General features: G+C 37.6%; 1 pseudogene; it reads left to right on the top strand.

The window, feature by feature from the left end:
- The first annotated feature begins 14,814 nt into the window (after positions 1–14,814).
- Positions 14,815–16,066, top strand: LOC122693347 (annotated as a pseudogene).
- The last annotated feature ends 731 nt before the right edge of the window (positions 16,067–16,797 follow it).

The following is a 16,797-nucleotide window of genomic DNA, read 5'->3' as shown; positions in this document are numbered from 1 at the left end:
TCCAAAGCCCCCTGGCTCTCTGAAAAGGAATCCCCACTGGCTTACAAAGTCATATATTTTAGGGGAGATCACTTCCCAGTGTAGGAGTCCTGTGCTAAGTGACACTATGTGGGGTTCAGAACAATTTCCTCCTTTGGGAAAATGTCTGCAACTGGATTATCACCCTAGGTTTATTGCCCGCTTGAGGTATGGGACTGGACTATACCCTGTATCACTCACTACTCTCTGTCTTGTCATGGTTCCTACTTTGTATATTTTAATAATAGAGGATCTGCTAGTCTTCAGGTTATTCTCATCAGCAGTGGCTCCTACATAGTCATAATTTTGGTCTTTCCTTGAGAGGGCATGAGTTCAGGATCTTTCTACTCTGCCAATCCTGACTGCTTCACCATGTGCATCTGTCTTTATGCCAGTACCATACTCCTGGGATAGCCTTAACTTTATTGTATGCTTTAAAAACAAGAAGTGTGATTGCTTTTCTACTTGGAATTGCTTGAGATTTCATATGAATTTCAGGATGGATTTTTTTCTATTTTTTCAAAAAGAAAATTGAGGTTTTCATAGAAATGGCATTGAATTTGTAGATCAATTTAGGTCATCTCAACATCTTAACTTTTGTTGTTGTTCAGTTGTTAAGTCTTATCTGACTCTGCAAATCTGTGGACTGAAGCATGTCAGGCTCTAGTGTCATTCACTGTCTCCCAGAGTTTGCTCAAACTCATCTCCATAGAGTCAGTGATGTCATCCAACCTTCTTATCCTAAGTCACCCCCTGCTCCTCCTGTCCTTGATCTTTTCCAGCACTGGGGTCTTTTCAAATGAGTCTGTTCTTCACATCAGGTGGCCAAAGTATTGGAGGTTCAGCTTCAGCATTAGTCCTACCAATGAATGTTTAGGACTGATTTCCTTTAGGATTGACTGGTTGGATCTCCTTGCAGTCCAAGTGACTCTCAAGAGTCTTCTGCAACACCACAGTTCAAAAGCATCAGTTCTTCAGTGCACAGCCTTCTTTATGGTCCATCTCTCACAACTGTATATGACTACTGGAAAAACCATCGCTTTGACCACATAGACCTTTGTTGGCAAAGTGATGTCTCAATATTTTAATATGCTGTCTACGTTTGTCATAGTTTTTCTTCCAAGGAGCAAGCATCTTTTAATTTTATCTTAATGATATTAAAAATTCTAGCTCATGAATGTGTTTCCATTTTTGTGTGTCTTCTCTGGTATCTTTTGGCAATATTTTGGAGTTTTCCTTACTTATGTGCTCTGCCTCCTTGCTTAAATTGATCCAAATATTCTATTATTATTAATGCTGTTGTCAGTGGAATTACTTTCTTAATTTCTTCCTTCTGTTTTTCATTGACAGTGTGGAAATTCAACGTCCTTTCATAATAATAATAATTATAAAAAACTAAACAATTCAGGTATAGAAGGAAAGTACATCAACATAATTAAAGATGTAAATGACACAAACACAGTTCACATAATATTCAACACTGAAATTTTGAAACGTTTTCCATTAAGATCAGAAACAAGACAAGAATGTACTTTCTGATCACTCTTTTATAACAAAGCATTGCAATAACAATTTCCGTTAAATATCTAGTGTTTTCTACATATATGCAAGCTCACCTCTGAAATGAGATTGTTTTGTAAATTAATTTGTACATAATTTTGCTTAAGAAACAGTGCTCTTGATGGTAGCCACACCCATTTTTTGGGGGTGGAGATCTCACCTTAAGCACACCTTTTAGGAACGGTCATCTCTGATTATATTATTGATAGTAGACTTTTCCCTCTTATATCTGGTATAGTCCTCTATTTGTGGTCTTGAAACACTGAAAAACTACACCTACTTTATTACTTATGGTCTCCTTCCTTGTTGTGAAATCTATTATAAGAATATAGCACCCATACAAGAAGAAACATTTATATATTTTCCATTTTAGTATTTGCTGTGTCTTCAGCCATAGCATAGTTTGTGTATTCAAATAGATAGTCTAAGTACAATTTAATGATTGGATAAATATTTGTTATATCTGAATTGATTATGCATTTTATATATTGACCAAACATCAATGAAGAATAGATTGAGTACTAAATATTAATAAAAAGAAAGAAAACCTTCCTATGGCAAGTAGAAAAATGCATGATAAATTGATCTTTGCTGAAGCAAATCAACTAGGCTGATATTTTGTTCTTAATGGCAGTAGTCTGAAAAAAATTATAAACCATTTTGTTTTACTATCACTGTCACGTCTTTCTGACCCTAAAAGGTGATGTGGTTTACTAGTGTTTTTACATATGGACATACTTTTTAAATTTACTGGAAAAATCCCGTCAACTGAATTGAGCCAAGAACCAGTCTTGGACATAGTCCAGTTCTAAGATTTAAGGATCAGTATGGTTCAGTTCAGTTCAGTCACTCAGTTGTGCCTGACTCTTTATGAACCCATGGACTGCAGCACACCATGCCTCCCTGTCCATCATCAACCCCTAGAGTTTACTCAAACTCATGTCCATTGAGTCAGTGATACCATCCAACCATCTCATCCTCCGTTGTCCCCTTCTCCTCCTGCCTTCAATCTTTTACAGCATCAGGTTCTTTTCCAATGAGTCAGTTCTTCGCAACAGGTGGTCAAAGTATTAGAGTTTCAGCTTCAACATCAGTCCTTCCAATGAATATTCAGGACTGATTTCCTTTAGGATTGACTGGTTGGATCTCCTTGCTGTCCAAGGGACTTTCAGGAATCTTCTTCAACATCACAGTTTGAAAGCATCAATTCTTCAGTGCTCACCCTTCTTTATGCTCCAACTCCATGACTACTAGGAAAATCACAGCTTTGATTATACAGAACTTTGTCAGCAAAGTAAAGTGTCTGCTTTTTAATATGCTGTCTGTGTTTGTCATAGCTATTCTTTCAAGGAGCAAGTGTCTTTTAATTTCATAGCTACAGTCACTGTCTCAGTGATTTAGGAACCCAAGAAAATAAAGTCTGTCACTGTTTCCCCGTATATTTGAAGTGAGGGGACCGAATGCCATGGTTTTCGTTTTTTTTTTTTTTTTTGAATGTTGAGTTTTAAGCCAGCGTTTCACTCTCCTCTTTCACCTTCATTAAAAGACTCTTTTGAACATATGTAATTTATTTCTTCACTTTTGAATGTTGCTATAGTCTTAAAACTTTTGTCCCTCTCCAAAAGCATAAGTTAAATCCTATTTAATGTGGGAGTATTTGGAGGTGGGCCCTTTGCATAATGACTAGGTGATAAAATTGTTATGAAGAGAAGTTATAGAATTCTCTCTACCCTTCTGCCACGTGACGACACAGGAAAAAGATCGCCGTCTAGGAATGAGGTAGGAGAACTCACCAGATATGGAGTCTGTCTGCAGCTTAATCTTGGACTTCCTAGCCACTGAACTTGTGAAAAATGTTTATTATTTAATCCTTCTACTATGGTGTCGTGTAATTGCAGTCCAAATGAATTGAGAGATATTAATTAATTTTCATATTTGTGTATTTTTTAAAGCAATGAGATAAATATCTTTATTAACTATCTATATTTATTGATCTATAAGCTCCCTGAAGTCAAGAAAACATGTCATTCTCTGTTTCTCACACAATGTATGATACATAATATACACTCTGAAAGTGAAAGTCGCGAAGTCGTGTCCGACTCTTTGCAATGTTTCCTTCCAACGATTTTATAAATTTTAACATCTTGTTTTTTTCAATAACTTTTCCAAGTGTTTCATTTTGTATCCTGTCCAGAATTTATTTTTATTTGTAATGGGGACATATCTTAGCCTATTTTCTCCAAACAGCAGAAATAATCCTTTAGAATAATTATTAATTTCAGGTAATTTGAAAATGTTCTATTAAATATATCAAGTTTTATGTCATCTAGAGAGTTCAATTCTGGAGCAGTTTCTCCTCTTCTTTCTCTCCCTCTTTCCTGATCTTACCTCCTCCTATAAACTTTAGATTCATTATGTAAATTTTCAAAACTTTCCATAAAAGTTTTATTTATATATATATATATATATTTAGCATGTTATAACACAGCATATTTATTTTGAGGATGATGAGGTGTTATTATTTTGTTTTTTCATCTAGAATAAGACATATATTGTGAAAGATTGACATCAAAATAAAAATTTGTAATCTCCATTAGAGTGCACATAAATCTTGATTTTTTTCCCTCTCTATTTGGAAAGAAGAGGACTCTCTTATTGACATTTGATTCACATTTTCAATGAACTGGTCAGAAAGGGCTTAGTGTCTTTTGCAGGCATGTATTTGAGCATAAACCTTAAAGCTATGAGTATATATTTCTATGCAAACATCTATTGGTCTGTATCCAACAACACACAAGTATGGATCCAACCATACACTCAGATCTGTTTCCAAATTCATGTGAATCTCTATGACTACTTGTACATATACATTCAGCAATATGTAAGGTCTGAATTCAATTGCATGTATGTGTCTAAATCTGACTATCAATAGGGATGTGTTTGTATATGCATATGTGTTTATGTATTTAATATGATCACACACAAACCTGTATCTATTCAAACATAGTGCTGTATCTTTCCATTCACAGTTCTGTATTTGACCATAATTTAGAGAGACCATGACTGAGCAATTCTTCTGTTCCAAGTGGCACAGACTAAGGTCACTCTCTGGTCATTAACATATTGCTGGACTTATATGAATGATGCCTTTGTAGAGATGGATAAAAGATGGGGCCCTGCTTGTCTCTTTTCTTCTCCATGTAGATACAGGTCTATATGGATATTGTCTGTCCAGTGAGGTTGTCAGGCCTCTAAAAGGGCAGTTCAGGACCACCAAGCAGACGAGGCAAACGCTAGAAAGTCAGTTAAGTTACATGCCATCATGACATCAGCCTGAAGTCCAGAATCTCAAGTTCTAAATCAGACACATGGAAGGAAACAACAAACTGAGAAGATAGCCTATGGAATGGAGAAAATATTTACAAATCATATACTCACAAGGTGTTTATACCTAAAATATGCATGCATCTTCTGCAGTTTAGTAGTATAATAACAAATAACTCAATTTAAAAATGGGTGAAGCTGAATAGATAGTTTTCCAAAGATATACAAATGACCACCAGAATATGAGAAGGTGTTCAATGTCACTAATTAACAGGCAAATTCAAATCATAACAAAAATGAGGTATCATCTCACAACTGTTAGGATGGCTATATGAGATACAAAGAAGACAGCAATCTTTTTTAAGTTGTAGAGAAAATGGAGCACTCCTGTAATTGGAATATAATTTTGCTCAGTCACTACAGAAAACATTACAGAGGTTTCTCAAGCAATTAAATATAAGACTACTGTATAATTCTGCAATCCTACTTTCGTGTATATAACCAAGAGCATGATGCCAGGAATTTGTATTTGATTTTAGCCAAATGGCCAAGAAGTGATGATGTCAGGAATCTGAAGATACATCAGTGCACCCATGTCTACCGCAGCATTATTCAACTAACTAACACCTAACTAACAACTAAACAACTAAACAACTAAAATGTACACTGATGGATGAGTGGATAAAGAAAATCTTATACATGCATAATACAAATAAGCCTGTAAATAAATAATATTATATAAATTAATATAATAAATATACATATACATAAAACAATAGTATACTGCAATATAAATTTCATATATTTATACACATAAATAAGTAAAATGTTATTCAGCAATGCAAAGAAGGGAATCTTGTCATTTGTGGCAACATGACGGGACTTTAAGGGCATTATGCTAAGAGGATAAGCAGAAATACAAAGACCAATACTGTATGAATCCATTTATATGGATTCATATAAAATCCATTTACATGGAATTTAAAGCAAAACTCCAAAACAGTGAGTATTATGTTGACTGTCAAGGACTGAAGGATGAGGGTTTAAAAAATGCCATTAGAGTGTTATTAAACAGGAATGCAATTTCAGATAATAAATTACATAAAGAATATTTTATTCTAATCATAATGTTTGCATTTTCAAAATTTAGTACTAGAAAGTCTTTCTCAAACCTCTCACCTACACTAACAGCATCTCTGTAAGGTAGGTATTATTGTGATTTAAATTTACTGTGATCATTCCTGTTTTAATGATGAAGAACAACAAAGTTGAAAAATGTTCAATAATCCACCCACTTTCAGAGACAGAACTGGTATTCAGATCTGCATTCTTCTAAGTTAAAAACTGATGCTCCTTAAGCCATTTCAAAGGATATCAGATTTTATAATATCCTCTTTGAATCATAGCAACTGAAAATGTTTCTTTTCTGTTTAAGAAGAGGGTGGATGATGCTGAATGGGCCATTATGAATGGATTTTAGACTTTTTTGAGGTTAAGAATGGTAATTTTGTCAGTACATGCTGATTCTCTGATCTGATTCTGACTTCCATCTCAGAGTTTAAAGAATAGTCCAAGACATTTTCATGACGATGTTTCAACAAAATCCATATGCTCCTCGGTCTATGGGATTTCCCAGGCAAGAATATTTGAGCAGGTTGCCATTTCCTCCTCCAGGGGATTTTTTCCAACCCAGGGATCAAATCGATGTCTCTTGAGTCTCCTGTATCGGCAGGCAGATTCTTTACCACTAGTACCACGTGGCCACCCTTATAGTTCTTCAGACAGATAACAATCCTCATTGAAACTGTATTGGCATCTGCTATCACAGATATTATTACAGAACTATAATACTACTGTGTCCAGTCAGATTATGTTCGGTCATGTGTTCTTAGTTTTCTTAAAATGTTTTCCTTCATGATACATGATGCTCATAGTGATCACAATTACTGAAGTAAATCTACAGTTACCTACATTTATTTGTCTTCTTAATAAAGAAACCATATTTGAACATCTTTAAGTAAGTTTCAGTCACTTCAGTTCAGTTGCTCAGTTGTGATCAACTCTTTGTGACCCCATGGGCTGCAGCACACCAGGCCTCCCTGTCCATCACCAATTCCCGGAGTTTACTCAAACTCATGTCCATTGAGTCAGTGATGACATCCAACCATCTCTTCCTCTGTCATCCTCTTCTCTTCCTGCCCTCAGCTTTCCCAGCATCAGGGTCTTTTTAAATGAGTCAGCTCTTTGCATCAGGTGGCCAAAGTATTGGAGTTTCACCTTCAGCACCAGTCCTTCCAATGAACACTCAGGACTGATTTCCTTTAGATTGACTTGTTGAATCTCCTTGCAGTCCATGGGACTCTCAAGAGTCTTCTCCAACACCACAGTTCAAAAGCGTCAATTCATTCAATCTCCTGTGCCATGGCATCATATGCCATCAACCACTCACTAGTCAGTTAATTGTATGGGATCTATTCTGTCACAGTGGGGAGCATCAGTTGTCTTCACTAGAATAACATTTCATTCAGGATATGAATTTCTTTTCGTTCAGCATTTTCATCCATCCAAATTATGTGCTTTATTTACCATGATGTTATCCCATGATGTTTCTTATAAACAAAGAGAAGGGATTGATATATACACACTACTATATATATAATAGATAACTAATATGAATCTACTATATAGCACAGGGAATTCTAATTCAATACTCTGCAATGGCCTATATTGGAAAAGAATCAAGCAAAGAGTGAATATACATATACACATATGTATAACTGATTCACTTTGCTGTACACCTGAACTAACACAACATTGTAAATTAACTGCACGTCAATAAAAATTAAAAAAAAAAAAAAAAGCTTCAATTCTTCAGCGTTCAAAGGAACTCAGCGTTCTTTCTTTAAAGTCCAAAACTTACATCCACATATGACTACTGGAAAAACCATAGCTTTGACTAGGGAGACCTTTGTTGGCAAAGTAATGTCTCTGCTTTTTAATATGCTACCTATGTTGGTCATAACTGTCCTTCCAAGAAGTAAGTGTCTTTTAATTTCATGGCTGCAATCACCATCTGCAGTGATTTTGGAGCCTAGAAAATTAAGTCAGTCACTGTTTCCTATCTATATGCCATGAATTGGTGGGACTGGATGTCATGATCTTAGTTTTCTGGATGTTGAGCTTAAAGCCAACTTTTTCACTCTCCTCTTTCACTATCTACAAGAGGCTCTTTAATTCTTCTTCACTTTCTGCCATAAGGGTGGTGTCATCTGCATATCTGAGGTTATTGATATTTCTCCCAGCAATCTTGATTCCAGTTTGCACTTCATCCAGCCCAGTGTTTCTCATAATGAACTCTGCATATTAGTTAAATAAGCAGGGCAACAATATATACATCCTTGATACACTCCTTTTCTTATTTAGAACCATTCTGTTGTTCCTTGTCCAGTTATAATTGTTGCTTCCCGACCTGCATATACATTTCTCAAGGGGCAGGTCAGGTGGTCTGGTATTCCCATCTCTTTCAGAATTTTCCACAGTTTATTGTGATCCACACAGTCAAAGTCTTTGGCATAGTCAATAAAGCAAAAATAGATGATTTTCTGGAACTCTCCTGCTTTCTCAATGATCCAGCAGATGTTGGCAATTTGATCTCTGGTTCCTCTGCCTTTTCTAAAACCATCTTGAACATCTGGAAGTTCACATATTGTTGAAGCCTGGCTTGGAGAATTTTGAGCATTACTTTGCTACTGTGTGAGATGAGTGCAATTGTGTGGTAGTTTGAACATTCTTTCACATTGCCTTTCTTAGGGATTGGGATAAAAACTAACCTTTTCCAGTCCTATGGCCACTGCTGAGTTTTCCAAACGTGCTGACATATTGAGTGCAGCACTTTCACAGTATCATCTTTCAGGATTTGAAATAGCTCAACTGGAATTCCATCACTTCCACTAACTTTGTTTGTAGTGATGCTTCCTAAGGCCCATTTGACTTCACATTCCAGGATGTCTGGCTCTAGGTGAGTGATCACAGCATCATGATTATTTGGGTCACAATGATCTTTTTTGTACAGTTCTTCTCTGTATTCTTGCCACCTCTTCTTAATATCTTCTGCTTCTGTTAGGTGTATACCATTTTTGTCCTTTATTGAGCCCATTATTGCCTGTAAAGTTCCCTTGGTATCTCTAATTTTCTTGAAGACATCTCTAGACTTTCCCATTCTACTGTTTTCCTCTATTTCTTTACACTGATCACTGAGGAAGGCTTTCTTATCTCTCCTTGCTATTCTTTGGAACTCTGCATGCAAATGGATATATCTTTCCTTTTCTCCTTTGCTTTTCATTTCTATTCTTTTCACAGCTATTTGTAACGCCTCCTCAGACAGCCATTTTGCATTTTTTTGCATTTCTTTTCCTTGGGTATGGTCTTGATCCCTGTTTCCTGTACAATGTCATGAACCTCCACCCATAGTTCTCCAGGCACTCTGTCTATCAGATCTAGTCCTTTAAATCTATTTATCCCTTCCACTGTATAATCATAAGGGATTTTATTTAGGTCATACCTGAATTGTCTTGTGGTTTTCCCTATTTTCTTCAATTTAAGTCTGAGTTTGGCAATAAGAGTTCATGATCTGAGCCAGAGTCAGCTCCCAGTCTTGTTTTTGCTGACTGTGTAGAGCTTCTCCATCTTTGGCTGCAAAGAATATAATCAACCTGATTTTGGTGTTGGCCATCTGGTGATGTCCATGTGTAGAGTCTTCTCTTGTGTTGTTGGAAGAGGGTGTTTACTATGACCAGTGCGTTCTCCTGGAAAAAATTCTATTAGCTTTTGACCTGCTTCATTCTGTACTCCAAGGCCAAATTTGCCTGTTACTCCAGGTTTTTCTTGACTTCCTACTTTTCATTCCAGTCCCCTGTAATGAAAGAGACCTCTTTTTTGGGTGTTAGTTCAAGAAGGTCTTTTTAAATAGAACCATTCAACTTCTGCTTCTTCAGCATTACTGGTCGGAGTGTATACTTGGATTACCATGATATTGAATGGCTTACATTGGAAATAAACAGAGATCATTCTGTTGTTTTTGAGATTGCATCCAAGTACTGCACTTCAGACTCTTGTTGACTATGATGACTATTCCCTTTCTTCTAAGGGATTCTTGCCCACAGTAGTAGATATAATGGTCATCTGAGTTAAATTCACCCATTCCAATCCATTTTAGCTCACTTACTTCCTAAAATGTCAATGTTCACTGTTGGCATCTCCTGTTTGACCGCTTCCAATTTGCCTTGATTTGTGGACCTAACATCCCAGGTTCCTATGCAATATTGCTCTTTACAGCATCGGACCTTGCTTCTATCACCAGTCACATCCACAACCGGGTATTGTTTTTGCTTTGGCTCTGTCTCTTCATTCTTTCTGGAGTTATTTCTCCACTGATCTCCAGTAGCATGTTGGGCACCTACTGACCTGGGGAGTTCATCTTTCAGTGTCCTATCTTTTTGCCTTTTCATATTGTTCATGGGACTCTCAAGGCAAGAACACTGAAGTGGTTTGCCATTCCCTTCTCAACTGGACCACATTTTCTTAGAACTCTCCAACATGACCCGTCTGTCTTGGGTGGCCTTACTCAGCATGGCTTAGTTTCATTGAGTTAGACAATGCTGTGGTCCATGTGATTAGATTGGTTAGTTTTCTGTGATTGTGGTTTCAGTCTGTCTGCCCTCTGATGCCCTCTCTAAGGGCCTACAGTCTTACTTGGGTTTCTCTTACCTTGGATGTGGGGTATCTCTTTACAGCTACTCCAGCAAAGTGCAGCCGCTACTCCTTACCCTGGATGTGGGATATCTCTTCATGGCCTTCGCTACTGACATTGGACGTGGGGAGTCTCCTCTCGGCCGCTTGCCTGGCTTTATATAAAAGTATTCCTGAATTGAATTGAATTTTGTTACCAAACAATTTTAATGTCAGTTTTATCTCTTTTACTAGATAATTATAATGGGCCTCGCAGTTGGTGGCGGTATAGGAGTATCATGGTACTGTAGTCATAAAAAGATAATTTTTTTTCATTTACTTTTATTAGTTGGAGGCTAATTACTTCACAACATTGCAGTGGGTTCTGTCATACATTGACATGAATCAGCCATGGAGTTACATGTATTCCGCATCCTGATCCCCCCTCCCACCTCCCTCTCCACCCGATTCCTCTGGGTCTTCCCAGTGCACCTGGCCCGAGCACTTGTCTCATGCATCCCACCTGGGCTGGTGATCTGTTTCACTATAGATAATATACATGCTGTTCTCTCGAAACATCCCACCCTCACCTTCTCCCACAGAGTCCAAAAGTCTGTTCTGTACATCTGTGTCTCTTTTTCTGTTTTGCATATAGGGTTATCATTACCATCTTTCTAAATTCCATATATATGTGTTAGTATGCTGTAATGTTCTTTATCTTTCTGGCTTACTTCACTCTGTATAATGGACTCCAGTTTCATCCATCTCATTAGAACTGATTCAAATGAATTCTTTTTAACAGCTGAGTAATATTCCATGGTGTATATGTACCACAGCTTCCTTATCCATTCGTCTGCTGATGGGCATCTAGGTTGCTTCCATGTCCTGGCTATTATAAATAGTGCTGCGATGAACATTGGGGTGCATGTGTCTCTTTCAGATCTGATTTCCTCAGTGTGTATGCCCAGGAGTGGGATTGCTGGGTCATATGGCAGTTCTATTTCCAGTTTTTTAAGAAATCTCCACCCTGTTCTCCATAGTGGCTGTACTAATTTGCATTCCCACCAACAGTGTAAGAGGGTTCTCTTTTCTCCACACCCTCTCCAGCATTTATTGCTTTTAGACTTTTGGATATAATTTATAATGTGGTTCATAATTATCACTTAACATATACCTGAATGCAATATTTAGAAATTATGGCTACTATGAATGGTCATTAATGTTGTTTAGTAGTGTCCTAGTCTTTGCTATCCCATGGACTCTAGCCCTCAAGGTTCCTCTGTACATGAGATTTCCTAGGCAAAGATGCGGGAATGGGTTGCCATTTTCTTTTCCAGGGGATCTTCCTGACCCAAGATTGAACACTTCTGCACTGGCAGACAGACTCTTTACTGCTGAGCCAACAGAGAAGCCTATTATGAATGGTAGATCAATTAAAATAAAATTGTTGTTCATTCACTAAGCTGTGTCTGACTCCTTGCAACTCCATTGTCTATAACATGCCAGGCTTCCCTGTTTTTCACTGTCTCTGGGAGTTTGCTCAGATTTATGTTCATTGAGTAGGTAATGCTATCTAACCATCTCTTCAAAATAAAATAATACAATAAATATTTAAAAATCTTATAACAATGCACTGAAACATTTAATTTATAAGTGCCAAATACTCAGACTCTGTATTTAAGCTCATTTACTATCAAATATCCAAGTCCATAAATGTTCAACTTGTTGCTATGTTTTCCTTTTGTGACTATGTTTTAAAGAATCTGCCCAAATGCAGGAGACCTAGGATCAACTCCTATGTTGGAAGATTTTCTGGAGTAGGAAATGGCAACCTGCTCCAGTACTCTTGGCTAGAGAATCCCATGAACAAAGGAGTCTGATTGGCTACAGTCCAAGGGGTCACAAAGAGTTGGACATGACTGAGTAACTAACTCTTTTCACTTTATTTTCACATAGACTTAAAGATGAAGTTTAAAATTAAAAAGGAATACTATAAAAGTACTTTTCTGATGTTGTTATGAAATAATTGGGTTGTTAGCAAGACCTGCTAATGATGGAAAAATACCCATGTGTTCCAATTAGCCATGCATAAGAAACTTCATAGACTTTGCCTATAAATAGGATATGTGGTGGTGCTTTTAAGACTTATCCAAAGGTACCATCAAGAGACAGCAAGTTAGCTGACATTTTTTATCTTATGACTTTACTTCTTTCCTGGGCAACTAACAGCTGCCTGGGCCCTGGCCATGGCACTAGGTCATACATTTTCATAGGTGAGATTATTTTTTGAAATCACATAATCATATATTCTCAGGTATAAATGTATGTTTAAAATCATATAATCACTCCTCATCCAAATTTACCTGAGGTTTAAAACCTTCTTAAGCATACAAAACATCAAGAAAGGTAGAATTGACTATAGTACTAAGCACTTTAGAAGTAAAAATATTTTAGAATCTTTTTTCTTATTGATATATATTTAAATTAGTTGAGCTTATAATATAATTAACTACAATGAATAAGTTAGGATAACTATACAATTAAAATATGCACCCAAGATTTTCCTCACTTAATATTACAACTGATAATTTTTTATGATATTGCGCAATTTTAAAAGCATCTCTGTCAAAAACTACATATTATTCAAAAAGGATCCACTATGTTTTATTTATCTTTTCCTCCACTGTGGAACAGTTCACACCCTTTAAATTTTCCACAGCTATTAATGATTATGTTGAACATATCTGTGTGTAATGATGTTTCTCTTAAAATATTTTACATTAACCTTTATTCCTAGAAAAAGTATTATGGAGCCAAAGAAAAATTGAAAAAGTAATTTGTTTCATAGTTGTTTATAAAGCATTTCTATGAATTGTGTTTAATTCTTACTTTATTTACACTATCTCTTCTTTGATCTGCTGGGAGATCCCACTAAAGAAGGAGGAAGTTCAGTGGAGCTGCTTCATTGTGTTCCCACATATGCATACAATTTTCATCTTGGAAAATTAAAAAGAAATAATAATGTTTCTGTTTATCTTTGAAAATACATGCTGTATGGAATATGTTTAATTATATTTATTTCTCTTCTCTTTGGCAAATTTATAAACCCAAATTGTGTTAGTTACACATCCTGTAACCAGGAATGATTGGAGACGGCTGCTGTGGGAAGACAGAAACATAAAGGAGTGCTCATAAAGGAGTGCTCATGCAGGTCATGGATATAGATGTGCTGCTGCTTTGATGACACAATTTTAGGAATTAAGTTCATTCAATAACATCACTTTTCATGATTTTATGTGAGCAACATACATCAATGTGCACATCAAGGGTTCAATAAATATTTGTTTGATGAAGGAATCTGTAGTAGGAGTTAATAGTAAGTAATGGATTTTATACATGTTTTGATAGTTGGTGTATTGATATATATGTTTATATTTATAGTGTATTAAGTATCCCTCTAACTTATCTAGCAGAGTATTTCTTTCTGCTCTCCTTGTTAAATTTTTATGTTAGAGCTTTGAAAATACAGATTTCCTATGATTGATAGATCCTTACTCATCACTGATTAGGTTTTAGGCACTGCAGACATTCCAGGCACTATGGTAAGTGATGAATACCTCATGTGTCCTGGTAGGTACAAGGGAGCCTGTGTCTCCAAGGACTTATACACACCTCACTAAATTTCCTCCATGTGATAGATATTTCTTGACCATATTTTTTTCTTTCCACAGTTTGACCTGAGAGTTGGAATATAAATTCTCATGGGAGAGGGGATAACTCTTGCCTGTGTGTAGCACTTCTCAGCTTACAAGATACCTCTGAAAATTGCAATTTTTTACCTCACAGACACAGAGTAGGGCTTGGGAAACATGGGACACTGAGATGACTTAGTCCAATGGAGTTGGAACCAGTAGGAGATTCCAAATCTCATGTAGACAGCCCAGTGTTTTCTTGGCAAATTACACATCAAATGAGGCCCTATTGGTGTTTTACAGGTGATAGGTACTAGATGTCTGAAGAGATGCAAAATACCATGGTGAAAATAAGAAAGAATTGAAGTGAGTACAGAAAAAAAATTCCAAGGGCATGTTGCACAGTGACTATTTTGTTCTAAGAAAGTCAGATCAAAAGTCTTTCATGATTAATGACTATCATTCTTTATCCGAGGAAGCTGTTGCTTACTGAATGGATGTCCTCAGGCCTCCCAACAATGTTACTGAATTTGTTCTCCTAGGACTCACACAAAATCCACACATGCAGAAAATACTCCTCATTGTCTTTCTGTTCATTTTTCTCTTCACTGTGCTGGTCAACCTGCTCATTGTCATCACCATCTTCCTCAGCCCCACACTTTCTGCTCCCATGTACTTCCTTCTCACTTACTTGGCTTTATTAGATGCCTCCTTCACATCTGTTACCACTCCCAAATTGATTGTTGACCTACTTCACCAAAGGAGAATCATCTCCTGGCAAGGATGCATGACTCAGGTCTTTTCAGAACACTTCCTGGCAGTATCAGAGGTAATCGTCCCCATTTTCATGGCCTATGACCTCTGTGTGGCCATCTGCAAGCCTCTGCACTACATGACCATCATGCGACGGGGGCTCTGCCAACTCTTGGTGGTGGTGGCCTGGATTGGGGGGGATCCTGCATGCCACTGTGCAGATTCTTTTCTTGATGGACTTGACCTTCTGTGGTCTCAATGTCATTAACCACTTCACATGTGATTTCTTCTTACTGTTGGAACTTGCCTGCAATAACACCTACATACCTGGAATCATGGTGGCTGCTAACAGTAGGGCCATGTTCTTGCTCATTTTTTTCCTTCTCCTCATCTCCTACATAGTCATCCTGAGTTCCCTGAAATCCCTTGGCTCCAAAGGATGACTCAGAGCCCTCTCTACATGTGGCGCCCATTTTACAATCAGTTCAGTTCAGTCGCTCAGTCTTGTCCCACTCTTTGCAACCCTATAAATCACAGCACGCCAGGCCTCCCTGTCCATCACCAGCTCCAGGAGTTTACTCAAACTCATGCTCATCAAGTCGGTGAGGCCATCCAGCCATCTAATCCTCTGTCATCCCCTTCTCCTCCTGCCCCCAATCCCTCCCAGCATCAGGGTCTTTTCCAACAAGTCAGCTCTTCGCATGAGGTGGCCAAAGTATTGGAGTTTCAGCTTCAGCATCAGTCCTTCCAAGGAACATCCAGGACTGATCTCCTTCAGGATGGACTGGTTGGATCTCCTTGCAGTAGTGATGCTCTTTTTTCTGCCTTGTGCGTTCACCTACACACGTCCTGTGGCCACTTACCCTGTGGACAAGTGGGTGACTATGTTCTCTGCAATCCTCACTCCCATGTTAAATCCTATCATTTACACAGTGAGAAACGTGGAGGTGAAAAACGCCATGAGGGATCTGTTGAAGAGAAGAGTAGTTTAGGTCTTCAGAATGTCAATAAAGTGATGATTTATATACATAGGGACGATTAAGTGTGAATACTCAGTTGCTAAGTCATGTCAGACTCTTTGCAACCCCATAGACTGTCACCAGCCAGACTCCTCTGTCCATGGGATTTCCCAGGCAAGAATACTGGAGAGGGTTATCATTTCCTTCACCAGAGGATCTGTGCAACCCAGAGATCAAACTAGCATCTTCTGCATTGGCAGGCAAATTTTTTACCATTCAGCCACCAGGAAAGTCCATGTTGTTTTTGTTGTCCAGTCACTAAGTTGTGTCTGCTGTTTGCCACCGCATGGAGGGTACCATGCCAGGCTCCTCTGTCCTCCACTATGTCCTGGATTTTCTCAGATTCATATCCATTGAGTCAGTGGTGCTATCTAACCATCTTATCTTCTGCTGCCTCTTTTCTTCTTTTGCCTTTAATCTTTCCCATCATCAGGGTCTTTTCCAATGAGTTGATTCTTTCTATCAGATTGCCAAAGTATTGGAGCTTCAGCTACAGTGTCAGTTCTTCCAGTTAATAGTTAGGGTTGATTTCTTGTACAACTGATTTCTTTGATCTCCATGCAGACCAAAGGAGTCTCAAGAGTCTTCTCCAACACCACAGTTCAAGAGCATTGATTCTTCAACATGCAGCCTTCTTTATGGTCCAACGCTCACATCCATACATGAGTACTGGAAACACCATAGCTTTGACCATATGGACATTT

Source organism: Cervus elaphus, chromosome 5, assembly GCF_910594005.1.
Source record: "Cervus elaphus chromosome 5, mCerEla1.1, whole genome shotgun sequence".
Classification (NCBI taxonomy): Eukaryota; Metazoa; Chordata; class Mammalia; order Artiodactyla; family Cervidae; genus Cervus; species Cervus elaphus.
Note: the sequence above shows the minus strand (reverse complement) of the source record. Positions and strands in the feature narration are given on the sequence as shown.